Source organism: Phalangium opilio, unplaced genomic scaffold (assembly GCF_054372755.1).
Source record: "Phalangium opilio isolate 3A_F unplaced genomic scaffold, DU_Popi_V2 ptg000053l_1, whole genome shotgun sequence".
Classification (NCBI taxonomy): domain Eukaryota; kingdom Metazoa; phylum Arthropoda; class Arachnida; order Opiliones; family Phalangiidae; genus Phalangium; species Phalangium opilio.
Window position 1 is genome coordinate 3,946,629 of NW_028324172.1, and position 14,534 is coordinate 3,961,162.

Here is a 14,534-nt window from a genome sequence, read left to right on the forward strand (position 1 = left end):
TCTTAATTTTATTCATAAACATATATCCTTAAGTCTATTCTTGAAATTCGGTACAAAAGCACTCGCTCCGATACCGCGAAACGAAACCGGGCCTTCTGGGTGTAAGCCAGATACCCTAGCCACTAGAACATATCGGCCTTGCTTAACCAAGTCCAAATCTTTTCATACACCTATATCCTAAAGTCTATTCTTGAAATGCGGTACAAAAGAACTCGCTCCGATACCGGGAATCGAACCCGGGCCTTCTGGGTGAGAGCCAGATATCCTAGCCACTAGACCATACCGGACTGGTTGGAACAACGCTAAATATTATTCCTATAAATGTGTCTTTAAGTTTATTCTTCAAATGCGGTACAAAAGCAGTCGCTCCGATACCGGGAATCGAAACCGGACCTTCTGGGTGAAAGCCAGGTACCACTAGACCATATCGGACTGGCTGGCACAACCCTAAATATGATTCCTATAAATGTGTCTTTAAGTTTATTCTTCGTATGCGGTACATAAGCAGTCGCTCCGATGCCGGGAATCGAACCCGGGCCTTCTGGATGAAAGCCAGGTATCCTACCCACTAGACCATATCTGACTTGCTCAACCAAGTCTTAATTATATTCATAAACCTATATCCTCAAGTCTATTTTTCAAAAGCGGTACAAAAGCACTCGCTCCGGTACCGGGAATCGAACCCGGGCCTTCTGGGTGAAAGCCAGATATCTTAGCCACTAGACCATATCGGACTGGTTTAAGCAACCCTAGATATTATTCCTATAAATGTGTCTTTAAATTTATTCTTTAAAAGCTGTACAAAGAACAGTCTCCGATACCGGGAATCGAACCCGGGCGTTCTAGGTGAAAGTCAGGTATCCTAGCCCCTAGACCATATCGTATTTGCTCAGCCAAGTCTTAATTCTATTCATAAACCTATATCCTTAAGTCTATTCTTAAAAAGCGGTACAAAAGCACCAACTCCGATACCGGGAACCGAATCCGTGCCTTCTGGGTGAAAGCCAGATATCCTAGCCACTAGACCATATCGGACTGGTTTAAGCAACCCTAGATATTATTCCTATAAATGTGTCTTTAAATTTATTCTTTAAAAGCTGTACAAAGAACAGTCTCCGATACCGGAAATCGAAACCGGGCCTTCTGGGTGAAAGCAAGGTATCCTACCCACTAGACCATATCGGACTGGTTGGCACAACCCTAAATATCATTCCTGTAAATGTGTCTTTAAATTTATTCTTTAAAAGCGGTACAAAGCACAGTCGCTCCGATGCCGGGAATCGAACCCGGGCCTTCTGGGTGAAAGCCAGATATCCTAGCCACTAGACCATATCGGACTGGTTTCAGCAACCCTAGATATTATTCCTATAAATGTGTCTTTCAATAATTTCTTTAAAAGCTGTACAAAGCACAGTCTCCGATACCGGGAATCGAACCCGGGCCTTCTGGATGAAAGCCAGGTATCCTACCCACTAGACCATATCTGACTTGCTCAACCAAGTCTTAATTCTATTCATAAACCAATATCCTTAAGTCTATTCTTGAAAAGCGATACAAAAGCACTCGCTCCGATAATGGAAATCGAACTTGAGCCTTCTGGATGAAGGCCAGATGTCCTAGCAACTAGACCATATCTGACTTGCTCAACCAAGTCTTAATTCTATTCATAAACCTATATTCTTAAGTCTATACTTAAAAGGCGGTACAAAAGCACCAACTCCGATACCGGGAATCGAACCCGGGCCTTCTGGGTGAAAGTCAGGTATCCTAGCCACTAGACCATATCGTATTTGCTCACCCAAGTCTTAATTCTGTTCATAAACCTATATCCTTAAGTCTATTTTTCAAAAGCGGTACAAAAGAACTCGCTCCGATACCGGGAATCGAACCCGGGCCTTCTGGGTGAAAGCCAGATACCTTAGCCACTAGACCATATCGGACTGGTTTAAGCAACCCTAGATATTATTCCTATAAATGTGTTTTTAAATTTATTCTTTAAAAGCGGTACGAAGCACAGTCTCCGATACCGGGAATCGAACCTGGGCCTTCTGGGTGAAAGCAAGGTATCTTACCCACTAGACCATATCGGAATGGTTGGCACAACCCTAAATATTATTCCTATAAATATGTCTTTAAGTTTATTCTTCAAAAGCGGTACAAAAGCACTCGCTCCGATGCCGGGAATCGAACCCGGGCCTTCTGGATGAAAGCCAGGTATCCTACCCACTAGACCATATCTGACTTGCTCAACCAAGTCTTAATTCTATTCATAAACCTATATCCTTAAGTCTATTCTTGAAAAGCGATACAAAAGCACTCGCTCCGATAATGGAAATCGAACTTGAGCCTTCTGGATGAAGGCCAGATATCCTAGCAACTAGACCATATCTGACTTGCTCAGCCAAGTCTTAATTCTATTCATAAACCTATATACTTAGGTCTATTCTTGAAAAGCGGTACAAAAGCACTAGCTCCGATACCGGGAATCGAACCCGGGCCTTCTGGGTGAGAGCCAGGTATCCTAGCCACTGAACCATATCGGACTAGTTTGAGCAACCCTAGTTATCATTCCAATAAATGTGTCTTTAAATTTATTCTTTAAAAGCGGTACAAAGCACAGTCTCCGATACCGGGAATCGAACCCGGGCCTTCTGGGTGAAAGCCAGGTACCACTAGACCATATCGGACTGGCTGGCACAACCCTAAATATTATTCCTATAAATGTGTCTTTAAGTTTATTCTTCGTATGCGGTACATAAGCAGTCGCTCCGATGCCGGGAATCGAACCCGGGCCTTCTGGATGAAAGCCAGGTATCCTACCCACTAGACCATATCTGACTTGCTCAACCAAGTCTTAATTCTATTCATAAACCTATATCCTTAAGTCTATTCTTAAAAAGCGGTACAAAAGCACCAACTTAACTGGATTTGATTAGATTCTCGCGCGAGACAGTCGCATGAATATTTTGCTCCGCGATTACTAGAATAAACGTTGAAAGTTTTTTAAGCTCCTAGAATCTATTACATGCAATGGATCGCAACACCCTAAAAAACGGTGTTAACCCTTGGTCATCTGAAATTGAAGAAATTAGAAACGGTTTCCTCAATGAATTAAAAAATATACAAGACGAAGTCGAAAATATGAAGATGCACTTCTCATCTAGACTGATTAATCAACAAAAGGAAATAGCTGAATACAAACTGAAGACGAAAACCATGGAAAAACAGATAAGTGATTTAAAGCAAGTGACTCATGAAAGCTTATCAATAATGGAAACGAAAATATTAGCTAATACAAATGCTTTAAAAAACAAAGGCCCTAGATCCTTTAATCCCCTACCAATTACTGCCCCTCTCAACGCACAAATGTCCGCGATGTTAACAAATCCAAAATCCGGATGCGTTGCGCACTACCCAAGTGGAGTATTTGAAACCCTTAACATTAATAACGTGGACAAAGTCGAAAATGATGTCCTCGGAAACGGACTAAAAAACCCCAAACCGCCACAAAATAGTCGTGTAATTAAAAACAACACAGTATATGGACAAATGCCTACTGATAAGGCCGTGAAATGTAAATTGACTTTAACTGATAATACCAATACTAACGACTTTTTTATTGGAAACTGCGCTCCCTCTGTATCTGTAATTCAAATGGAATCATTCTTAACGCGCAAAGGGCTTACTGTTAAAGCACTAAGAGTAACAGCTAAATCAACCCCACAATACAGATGCTTTGTTGTCCAATCCTCTTCCGACAAGTCCAGTTTCCTATCTGCAGACACATGGCCTGAGGGCATAACCTGCAGAATACTAACAGGAAACCGACAGGAATCCACTAAAATAACAGGAACTAATAAAGATGAAGCGACTGAACTGTTAGTTTATTGCCCCTCAAATAAATACTGCGTGTTAAATTGCCCTAAGACCACGACAATTGAAATTATACTTGACCACATGCACGACTTAGGTATTAAAACTAACCGAGTCTCTCAGAATGAGCAAGCACTGGGATGGACGAAATCTTTCTTAATAGAATGTGACAAGCAGTATGAAAAGTCAATCCTAGACGCAACCAATTGGCCAAATCCAATAAAAATTAGAAGATATCGTGCTCCAAAAAACAACACAGTTGATAAAATTGATGAGGTGTGACCCATTAATAACAATAACACCTCATCAGCACGACCAAATGGACTACACGTAGCACACATAAATATACGTAGCCTTAAATCACACATCCACGACATTGATAACATCCTACGATCTAACGACATCGACATCTTGGGGATAACAGAGACATGGCTTACGGACAATGTACCCGACTCACTAATTAATATTAATGGATATAATTGTTATAGAAATGACCGTAGAAATAGGCGTGGTGGGGGAACCTGTATATATTTCAAGGATTATTTAACACTATACTTAAATGAAATAGACAAAAATCTTTTTGACAATTCACTCAGTGACTCTCCGCCTGAAGTGACATGGTGCACCTTACAACAACCAAACTCTAAACCCCTTCATATCTGCGTAATTTATGTCCCACCGGAAACCAACATAGGGACCAACCTGAAAACATTAGTGTCACATGTACATGGGGATATATCACACGAATGCATAATGCTTGGCGATTTCAATTGTGATTTATTACAAAGCCCTCTGTCTGTGAAAACGAGGTCACTTAAACAAATATTTACTGAATACGAGCAATTAATTAAACATCCCACACGAATCACATTAACCACAGCCACGCTTATTGATCATATTTATGTGTCTCATCCCACGAGAATCACACAGAGTGGTATAATTCAGTGTGGGGCATCGGACCACGATATTGTATTCTGCATAAGGAAAAAGACTTGCCCTCGTGTCAACAGAACTATATCGATAGTTAGAGACATTAAAAACATGGATGTTGACAACTTCATATTAAGCCTCTCAACTAGTCTTCAGAATCGAACATTTAACGAAGTCAATGAAGGTGTCAACATATTAAACACAACAATAACTAACCACCTAAACAAGTTCGCACCCTTGATTAGTAAACGTAAATTCACAAATCCCCCACCCTGGCTTAACAATACTATCAAACATATAATGCACTTACGTGATAGCGCAAAAAATAAATGCAAAGTGTCACCCCTATGGGTTGAAAACTATCGTATTCTCAGAAATCAGGTTACAAACATGGTTAAATCAGCCAAAGCAAATTATTTCCGCCAAAGGATAAATAACGCAGCGAAGTCGGCGGATATTTGGCGTGCCCTAAAACCACACCTCAAAACTAGCAAAAATAGTGGAATCCAATCTCTCAAAATTGGAAATGATATTGTACATGACAAATCTAGTATTGCTAATTCCATGAATGACTATTTTATAAACGCCCATGCACAGACTTCTCTTAAAATTCCATATAATGACCAACCCAAACTACGAAAGACATTCACTATTCAGAACGTTAGTGTGGAAACTGTTTTTAATTACTTAAAAAATCTACGTAGTAGCAAATCCTGTGGCACAGATGGACTGTCCGTGGCATTCATCAAAGGCATCGCAATAATTATAGCACCAATACTAACAAAGATAATCAACTTATCAATAACCAGTCAGGTAGTCCCCATGGCATGGAAGGAAGCAAAAGTGATTCCCTTATACAAAACTGGAAACGCTCAAGATCCAAGTAATTATCGCGGTATTTCAATTCTGCAAACATTATCCAAGATACTTGAACGCTGTGTGCACGACCAATTGATTACGTATTCCATAAATAATAATATTTTATACAAAATGCAGTCTGGCTTCATTCGGGGCCACTCCACAGAATACTGCACCCTTAACCTGCATGAACGAATACTTGATGGACTAGGAAATAAGAAATATGTGGGAGTTGTCTTTATCGATCTCTCAAAGGCGTTTGACTGCGTGAATCACAAACTATTATTACAAATCCTGTTGGAAGCAGGTATTGGTCCTGAGGCAGTGGAATGGTTTCGATCATATTTAGAAAATCGTAACCAAAGGGTCTTTGTAAATAATGTCTACTCAAAAATAGGATACATAACATTAGGAGTACCGCAGGGTAGTATCCTAGGACCCCTGCTATTCAACCTCTATATCAGAGATAACCATGATTGTCTTACCTCCGCCACATCCATTGAATACGCCGACGATAATGCCCTAGTGGACTCTGATTATGATATTATGAACCTAATCACTAAGCTAGAACGTGACGTTAATGCCTTAATATTAAAACTAGAATCGAAGGGTCTGATATTCAATGTGAAAAAAACGGTTTTTATGATCTTCTCACCTACAGACAAAAAAAGACAGAACATAAGTCACTTACACTCTCTAGGTCTACTCAAAATTGAAAGAGTCAAATCCTTCAAACACCTAGGGTTATACTTTGATGAACAATTCACATTTAAAGCCCATATTGATTACACATACAAGAAAGTAAACAAACGTAGTTGGCTTATAAGACCATTCTACTCGTATCTCGACCAGCACACTCTGCGGATATTATACAATGCACTCATTCAGTCCATTTTTAATTTCGCAGACATTTTCTATAACAACGCACGTAAGAGTCAGCTGAAAAAATTACAAATACTACAAAATAACGCCGCTAGGGCTATAAATCATAAACCTAGGAGGTCATCGGCTACTGAATCTAGAAACCAACTAGGATGGCTCAACCTAGAACAAATGGCAAAAATACATTTACTAACCCTAATATTTAAAATATATAATGGTAAAGCACCTGAATACATTCTAGACCTATTTCAATCAGCCCGAAATCATAACCATAAGTACCCAACAAGAGGTAGCTTTGTCAACTTCGTAAGAGAACCGGAAAATAAATGGACCAGTAAATCCATCAAATCCATTGGAACTAAACTCTGGAACGCAATTCCAACGGACTTAAAAACTTTAACTTCATTAAGTATTTTTAAAGATAGAATTTCAGAGCACATAAAAAAGGAAATGATAAATGAATAACTATTTTAACGTCTATACTTTATAACGCATTGTAATCAATACATATTCTTATGTTTTCAACTTAATTCCAATTTCAATTGAGTTTTAAATTAATTCATTCTCAAATCTTTTAACTCAATCCTAATTTTGATGAATTTTAAATCAATCACATATTTTATTTGTACCTTGATTTCAATCTGTATTTTAAATTAATTTAGGACGCTCACGCAAACCAGTAATTTATTACTGATGAGCATATCCCAATAAAGCTTTTTATTATTATTATTATTATTATTATAACTCCGATACCGGGAACCGAATCCGTGCCTTCTGGGTGAAAGCCAGATATCCTAGCCACTAGACCATATCGGACTGGTTTAAGCAACCCTAGATATTATTCCTATAAATGTGTCTTTAAATTTATTCTTTAAAAGCTGTACAAAGAACAGTCTCCGATACCGGAAATCGAAACCGGGCCTTCTGGGTGAAAGCAAGGTATCCTACCCACTAGACCATATCGGACTGGTTGGCACAACCCTAAATATCATTCCTGTAAATGTGTCTTTAAATTTATTCTTTAAAAGCGGTACAAAGCACAGTCGCTCCGATGCCGGGAATCGAACCCGGGCCTTCTGGGTGAAAGCCAGATATCCTAGCCACTAGACCATATCGGACTGGTTTCAGCAACCCTAGATATTATTCCTATAAATGTGTCTTTCAATTTATTCTTTAAAAGCTGTACAAAGCACAGTCTCCGATACCGGGAATCGAACCCGGGCCTTCTGGATGAAAGCCAGGTATCCTACCCACTAGACCATATCTGACTTGCTCATCCAAGTCTTAATTCTATTCATAAACCAATATCCTTAAGTCTATTCTTGAAAAGCGATACAAAAGCACTCGCTCCGATAATGGAAATCGAACTTGAGCCTTCTGGATGACGGCCAGATGTCCTAGCAACTAGACCATATCTGACTTGCTCAACCAAGTCTTAATTCTATTCATAAACCTATATCCTTAAGTCTATACTTAAAAGGCGGTACAAAAGCACCAACTCCGATACCGGGAATCGAACCCGGGCCTTCTGGGTGAAAGTCAGGTATCCTAGCCACTAGACCATATCGTATTTTCTCACCCAAGTCTTAATTCTGTTCATAAACCTATATCCTTAAGTCTATTTTTCAAAAGCGGTACAAAAGAACTCGCTCCGATACCGGGAATCGAACCCGGGCCTTCTGGGTGAAAGTCAGATATCCTAGCCACTAGACCATATCGGACTTGCTTAACCAAGTCTTAATTCTATTCATAAACCTATATCCTTAAGAATATTCTTGAAATGCGGTACAAAGCACTCGCTCCGATACCGGAAATCGAACCCGGGCCTTCTGGGTGAAAGTCAGGTATCCTAGCCACTAGACCATATCGTATTTGCTCACCCAAGTCTTAATTCTGTTCGTAAACCTATATCCTTAAGTCTATTCTTGAAAAGCGATACAAAAGCACTTCTTCCGATACCGGAAATCGAACTTGAGCCTTCTGGTTGAGAGCCAGATATCCTAGCAAGTAGACCATATCGGACTGGTTTGAGCAACCCTAGATATTATTCCTATAAATGTGTCTTTAAATTTATTCTTGAAAAGCCGTACAAAGAACAGTCTCCGATGCCGGGAATCGAACCCGGGCCTTCTGGGTGAAAGCCATGTATCCTACCCACTAAACGATATCGGACTGGTTGGCACAACCCTAAATATTATTCCTATAAATGTGTCTTTAAGTTTATTCTTCAAATGCGGTACATAAGCAGTCGCTCCGATACCGGGAATCAAACCCGGGCCTTCTGGGTGAAAGCCAGATATCCTAGCCACTAGACCATATCGGACTGGTTTCAGCAACCCTAGATATTATTCCTATAAATGTGTCTTTAAGTTTATTCTTCAAATGCGGTACATAAGCAGTCGCTCCGATACCGGGAATCGAACCCGGGCCTTCTGGGTGAAAGCCAGATATCCTAGCCACTAGACCATATCGGACTGGTTTCAGCAACCCTAGATATTATTCCTATAAATGTGTCTTTAAATTTATTCTTTAAAAGCTGTACAAAGAACAGTCTCCGATACCGGGAATCGAACCCGGGTGTTCTGGGTGAAAGTCAGGTATCCTAGCCCCTAGACCATATCGTATTTGCTCAGCCAAGTCTTAATTCTATTCATAAACCTATATCCTTAAGTCTATTCTTGAAAAGCGATACGGAAGCACTCGCTCCGATAATGGAAATCGAACTTGACCCTTCTGGATGAAGGCCAGATATCCTAGCAACTAGACCATATCTGACTTGCTCAACCAAGTCTTAATTCTATTCATAAACCTATATCCTTAAGTCTATTCTTAAAACGCGGTACAAAAGCACCAACTCCGATACCGGGAATCGAACCCGGGCTTTCTGGGTGAAAGTCAGGTATCCTATCCACTAGACCATATCGTATTTGCTCACCCAAGTCTTAATTCTGTTCATAAACCTATATCCTTAAGTCCATTCTTGAAAAGCGGTACAAAAGCACTTCTTCCGATACCGGAAATCGAACTTGAGCCTTCTGGTTGAGAGCCAGATATCCTAGCAAGTAGACCATATCGGACTGGTTGGAACAATTCTAAATATTATTTCTATAAATGTGTCTTTAAGTTTATTCTTCAAAAGCGGTACAATAGCACTCGCTCCGACACCGGGAATCGAACCCGGGCCTTCTGGGTGAAAGCCAGATATCCTAGCCACTAGCCCATATTAAGGATATAGGTTTATGAATAGAATTAAGACTTGGTTAAGCAACGCCGATATGTTCTAGTGGCTATGATATCTGGCTTTTGCCCAGAAGGCCCGGGCTCGATTCCCGGTATCGGAGCGAGTGCTTTTGTACCGCTTTTGAAGAACAGACTTAAGGATATATGTTTATGAATAGAATTAAGACTTGATTGAGTAAGTCCGATATGGTCTAGAGGCTAGGATTTCTGGCTCTCACCCAGAAGGCCCGGGTTCGATTCCCGGTATCGGAGCGAGTGCTTTTGTACCGCTTTTGAAGAAAAAAAACTTAAAGACACATTTATAGGAATAATATTTAGGGTTGTGCCAACCAGTCCGATATGGTCTAGTGGTACCTGGCTTTCACCCAAAAGGCCCGGGTTCGATTCCCGGTATCGGAGACTGTGCTTTGTACCGCTTTTAAAGAATAAATTTAAAGACACATTTATTGGAATGATAACTAGAGTTGCTCAAACTAGTCCGATATGGTTCAGTGGCTAGGATACCTGGCTCTCACCCAGAAGGCCCGGGTTCGATTCCCGGTATCGGAGCTAGTGCTTTTGTACCGCTTTTCAAGAATAGACCTAAGTATATAGGTTTATGAATAGAATTAAGACTTTGTTGAGCAAGTCCGATATGGTTTATTGGTTAGGATACCTGGCTTTCACCCAGAAGGCCCGGGTTCTAATCCCGGTATCGGAGACTGTGATTTGTACAGCTTTTAGAGAATAAATTTAAAGACACATTTATAGGAATAATATTTAAGGTTGTTCCAACCACTCTGATATGGTCTAGTGGGTAGGATACCTGGCTTTCACCCAGAAGGCCCGGGTTCGATTCCCGGTATCGGAGCGAGTTCTTTTGTACCGCATTTCAAGAATATAATTTAGGATATAGGTTTATGAAAAGAATTAAGACTTGGTTGAGCTTTTCCGATAAGGTCTAGTGGCTATGATATCTGGCTTTCACCCAGAAGGCCCGGGTCCGATTCCCGGTATCGGAGACTGTGCTTTGTACCGCTTTTAAAGAATAAATTTAAAGACACATTTATAGGAATAATGTCTAGGGTTGCTCAAACCAGTCCGATATGGTCTAGTGTCTAGGATATCTTTCTCTCACCCAGAAGGCCCGGGTTCGATTCCCGGTATCGGAGCTAGTGCTTTTGTACCGCTTTTCAAGAACAGACTTAAGGATAGAGGTTTATGAATAGAATTAAGACTTGGTTGAGCAAGTCCGATATGGTCTATAGGCTAGGATATCTGGCTTTCACCCGGAAGGCCCGGGTTTGATTCCCGGTATCGGAGCGAGTTCTTTTGTACAGCTTTTGAAGAATAAACTTAAAGACACATTTATAGGAATAATATTTTGGTTTGTGCCAACCAGTCCGATATGGTCTAGTGGTACCTGGCTTTCACCCAGAAGGCCCGGGTTCGATTCCCGGTATCGGAGACTGTGCTTTGTACCGCTTTTAAAGAATAAATTTAAAGACACAATTATAGGAATAATATCTAGGATTACTCAAAGCAGTGCGATATGGTCTAGTGGCTAGGATATTTGGGTCTCACCCAGAAGGCCCGGGTTCGATTCTCGGTATCGGAGCGAGTGCTTTTGTACCGCTTTTGAAGAATAAACTTAAAGACAGATTTAGTGGAATAATATTAAGGATTGTTCCAACCAGTCCGATATGGTCTTGTTGCTAGGATATCTGGCTCTCACCCAGAAGGCCCGGGTTCGTTTCGCGGTATCGGAGCGAGTGCTTTTGTACCGCTTTTCAAGAATAGACTTAAGGATATAGGTTTATGAATAGAATTAAGACTTGGTTGAAGAAGTCCGATATGGTCTAGTGGCTAGGATACCTGCCTTTTACCCAGAAGGCCCGGGTTCGTTTCCCGGTATCAGAGCGAGTGCTTTTGAACCGCATTTCAAGAATAGACTTTAGGATATAGGTTTATGAAAAGAATTAAGACTTGGCTAAGCAAGTCCGATATGGTCTAGTGGCTAGGATATCTGGCTTTAACCCAGAAGGCCCGGGTTCGATTCCCGATATCGGAGCGAGTTCTTTTGTACCGCTTATAAAGAATAAATTTAAAGACACATTTATAGGAATAATATTTAGGGTTGTTCCAACCAGTCCGATATGGTCTAGTGGCTAGGATATCTGGCTCTCACCCAGAAGGCCCGGGTTCGATTCCCGGTATCGGAGCTAGTGCTTTTGTACCGCTTTTCAAGAACAGACTTAAGGATAGAGGTTTATGAATAGAATTAAGACTTGGTTGAGCAAGTCCGATATGGTCTATAGGCTAGGATATCTGGCTTTCACCCGGAAGGCCCGGGTTTGATTCCCGGTATCGGAGCGAGTTCTTTTGTACAGCTTTTGAAGAATAAACTTAAAGACACATTTATAGGAATAATATTTTGGTTTGTGCCAACCAGTCCGATATGGTCTAGTGGTACCTGGCTTTCACCCAGAAGGCCCGGGTTCGATTCCCGGTATCGGAGACTGTGCTTTGTACCGCTTTTAAAGAATAAATTTAAAGACAAAATTATAGGAATAATATCTAGAATTGCTCAAAGCAGTGCGATATGGTCTAGTGGCTAGGATATTTGGGTCTCACCCAGAAGGCCCGGGTTCGATTCTCGGTATCGGAGCGAGTGCTTTTGTACCGCTTTTGAAGAATAAACTTAAAGACAGATTTAGTGGAATAATATTTAGGATTGTTCCAACCAGTCCGATATGGTCTTGTTGCTAGGATATCTGGCTCTCACCCAGAAGGCCCGGGTTCGTTTCGCGGTATCGGAGCGAGTGCTTTTGTACCGCTTTTCAAGAATAGACTTAAGGATATAGGTTTATGAATAGAATTAAGACTTGGTTGAAGAAGTCCGATATGGTCTAGTGGCTAGGATACCTGCCTTTTACCCAGAAGGCCCGGGTTCGTTTCCCGGTATCAGAGCGAGTGCTTTTGAACCGCATTTCAAGAATAGACTTTAGGATATAGGTTTATGAAAAGAATTAAGACTTGGCTAAGCAAGTACGATATGGTCTAGTGGCTAGGATATCTGGCTTTCACCCAGAAGGCCCGGGTTCGATTCCCGATATCGGAGCGAGTTCTTTTGTACCGCTTATAAAGAATAAATTTAAAGACACATTTATAGGAATAATATTTAGGGTTGTTCCAACCAGTCCGATATGGTCTAGTGGCTAGGATATCTGGCTCTCACCCAGAAGGCCCGGGTTCGATTCCCGGTATCGGAGCGAGTTCTTTTGTACCGCTTTTAAAGAATAAACTTAAAGACACATTTATAGGAATAATATCTAGGGTTGTTCAAAACAGTTCGATATGGTCTAGTGGCTAGGATACCTGACTTTCACCCAGAAGGCCCGGGTTCGATTCCCGGTATCGAAGCGAGTGCTTTTGTACTGCATTTCAAGAATAGACTTAAGGATATAGGTTTATGAATAGAATTAAGACTTGATCATGCAAGTCCTATATGGTCTAGTGGCTAGAATATCTGGCTTTCACCCAGAAGGCCCGGGTTCGATTCCCGGTATCGGAGACAGATTTTTTGTACCGCTTTTAAAGAATAAATTTAAAGACACATTTATAGGAATAATATCTAGGGTTGCTCAAACCAGTCCGATATGGTCTAGTGGCTAGGATATCTTTATAAAGAGCAAGAATATATTGTATTTGAAAGTCAATTAAATAATCTCTTACAAAGGGTGAAATTCCAGAACAGTTCTTGTTTGAAAGTTGTCGATACAAGCACTATACGGAAATCAGAGAATGAAGGCAGTCAACTATCGGTGTGGTTTAATTCAGAGCTGTGCTAATTAATTAGTTAGCTAATTGAATTTCTAATTAATTAGCAACATTTACTAATTGAAAACGGTAATTGAATTTTAATTACCTTAGTGCTAATTGAGAAGTAATTCTAATTAATTACCAACATTTACTAATTGAAAATGGTAGTTGAATTTTAATTACCTTAGTGCTAGTTGAGAAGTAATTCTAATTAATTAGTACACTGTTAAAAAATGGAACTGTTTGACACCTTTAGAGGGGCTTCCTAATACATACCCAGCAGCACCCCTATTGGTGTTAAAAGCAACATTCGAGAGGATGTCAATACGCACCTTTGAAAACGGTGCGAAATAATACCTTCTCTGAAGGTGCTTTTTATATCCTGTTAGGTGTTTTAATCACTTTGAATAGAGGTGTATATTAATACCAGAAAAAGTGTTTATAAACCCTTTAAAAAAAGGTCTTTTTGAGACTAATTTGGTGTTTTTAAATTCCATTGACGTTGGTGCTTTTTAATTCCTGTTAGATTTAAAACATCACCCTTAATCGAGGTTTAAAATTATACCAGAAAGGTGTCTATAGACTCTGTAAAAGGTGTTTTTTGAAATGATTGTTTTTCAAAACAAATGAGTTAGTCTTTCAAAATAGCTGCTCAAATCCATTTGATTAAGGGTAAACGTTTCTTCTGCTGTAAGCCTTATTCAACCGTGCAAGAATTGATACGCGTGCGAAGGTTACGTTTAACCTTTACTGTATATCCTCAATAGTTATATTTAAGGACCTGATTTATATCATTCAAAGGTGTATTTAATTTTCGGCTCACTGTGAACCGTCAAGACCTCCTCAAAGACACACGAATTCATGGAACCAAACCGAACAACGCTAACCAAATTCTTTAAAAGTAGCATTCAGTGTAACTAGGGAAGTTTTATTTCACGTTTACACTGTAT

General features: G+C 40.2%; 14 non-coding genes across 14 annotated transcripts; 5 read left to right on the forward strand and 9 right to left on the reverse strand.

The window, feature by feature from the left end:
* Positions 1 to 215: 215 nt before the first annotated feature.
* TRNAE-CUC (transfer RNA glutamic acid (anticodon CUC)) lies at positions 216 to 287 on the reverse strand. Its single transcript has one exon. It is a non-coding gene; the product is annotated as a tRNA-Glu (tRNA).
* A 375-nt stretch (positions 288 to 662) lies between these two features.
* Positions 663 to 734, reverse strand: TRNAE-UUC (transfer RNA glutamic acid (anticodon UUC)). Its single transcript has one exon. It is a non-coding gene; the product is annotated as a tRNA-Glu (tRNA).
* Positions 735 to 1,265: 531 nt separating this feature from the next.
* TRNAE-UUC (transfer RNA glutamic acid (anticodon UUC)) lies at positions 1,266 to 1,337 on the reverse strand. The gene has a single exon. It is a non-coding gene; the product is annotated as a tRNA-Glu (tRNA).
* Positions 1,338 to 1,868: 531 nt separating this feature from the next.
* On the reverse strand, positions 1,869 to 1,940 carry TRNAE-UUC (transfer RNA glutamic acid (anticodon UUC)). Its single transcript has one exon. It is a non-coding gene; the product is annotated as a tRNA-Glu (tRNA).
* A 531-nt stretch (positions 1,941 to 2,471) lies between these two features.
* Positions 2,472 to 2,543, reverse strand: TRNAE-CUC (transfer RNA glutamic acid (anticodon CUC)). Its single transcript has one exon. It is a non-coding gene; the product is annotated as a tRNA-Glu (tRNA).
* Positions 2,544 to 7,589: 5,046 nt separating this feature from the next.
* On the reverse strand, positions 7,590 to 7,661 carry TRNAE-UUC (transfer RNA glutamic acid (anticodon UUC)). The gene has a single exon. It is a non-coding gene; the product is annotated as a tRNA-Glu (tRNA).
* A 531-nt stretch (positions 7,662 to 8,192) lies between these two features.
* Positions 8,193 to 8,264, reverse strand: TRNAE-UUC (transfer RNA glutamic acid (anticodon UUC)). Its single transcript has one exon. It is a non-coding gene; the product is annotated as a tRNA-Glu (tRNA).
* Positions 8,265 to 8,794: 530 nt separating this feature from the next.
* On the reverse strand, positions 8,795 to 8,866 carry TRNAE-UUC (transfer RNA glutamic acid (anticodon UUC)). Its single transcript has one exon. It is a non-coding gene; the product is annotated as a tRNA-Glu (tRNA).
* A 79-nt stretch (positions 8,867 to 8,945) lies between these two features.
* On the reverse strand, positions 8,946 to 9,017 carry TRNAE-UUC (transfer RNA glutamic acid (anticodon UUC)). The gene has a single exon. It is a non-coding gene; the product is annotated as a tRNA-Glu (tRNA).
* A 946-nt stretch (positions 9,018 to 9,963) lies between these two features.
* TRNAE-CUC (transfer RNA glutamic acid (anticodon CUC)) lies at positions 9,964 to 10,035 on the forward strand. Its single transcript has one exon. It is a non-coding gene; the product is annotated as a tRNA-Glu (tRNA).
* A 225-nt stretch (positions 10,036 to 10,260) lies between these two features.
* TRNAE-CUC (transfer RNA glutamic acid (anticodon CUC)) lies at positions 10,261 to 10,332 on the forward strand. Its single transcript has one exon. It is a non-coding gene; the product is annotated as a tRNA-Glu (tRNA).
* Positions 10,333 to 10,561: 229 nt separating this feature from the next.
* On the forward strand, positions 10,562 to 10,633 carry TRNAE-UUC (transfer RNA glutamic acid (anticodon UUC)). Its single transcript has one exon. It is a non-coding gene; the product is annotated as a tRNA-Glu (tRNA).
* A 1,279-nt stretch (positions 10,634 to 11,912) lies between these two features.
* TRNAE-CUC (transfer RNA glutamic acid (anticodon CUC)) lies at positions 11,913 to 11,984 on the forward strand. Its single transcript has one exon. It is a non-coding gene; the product is annotated as a tRNA-Glu (tRNA).
* A 978-nt stretch (positions 11,985 to 12,962) lies between these two features.
* TRNAE-CUC (transfer RNA glutamic acid (anticodon CUC)) lies at positions 12,963 to 13,034 on the forward strand. The gene has a single exon. It is a non-coding gene; the product is annotated as a tRNA-Glu (tRNA).
* The last annotated feature ends 1,500 nt before the right edge of the window (positions 13,035 to 14,534 follow it).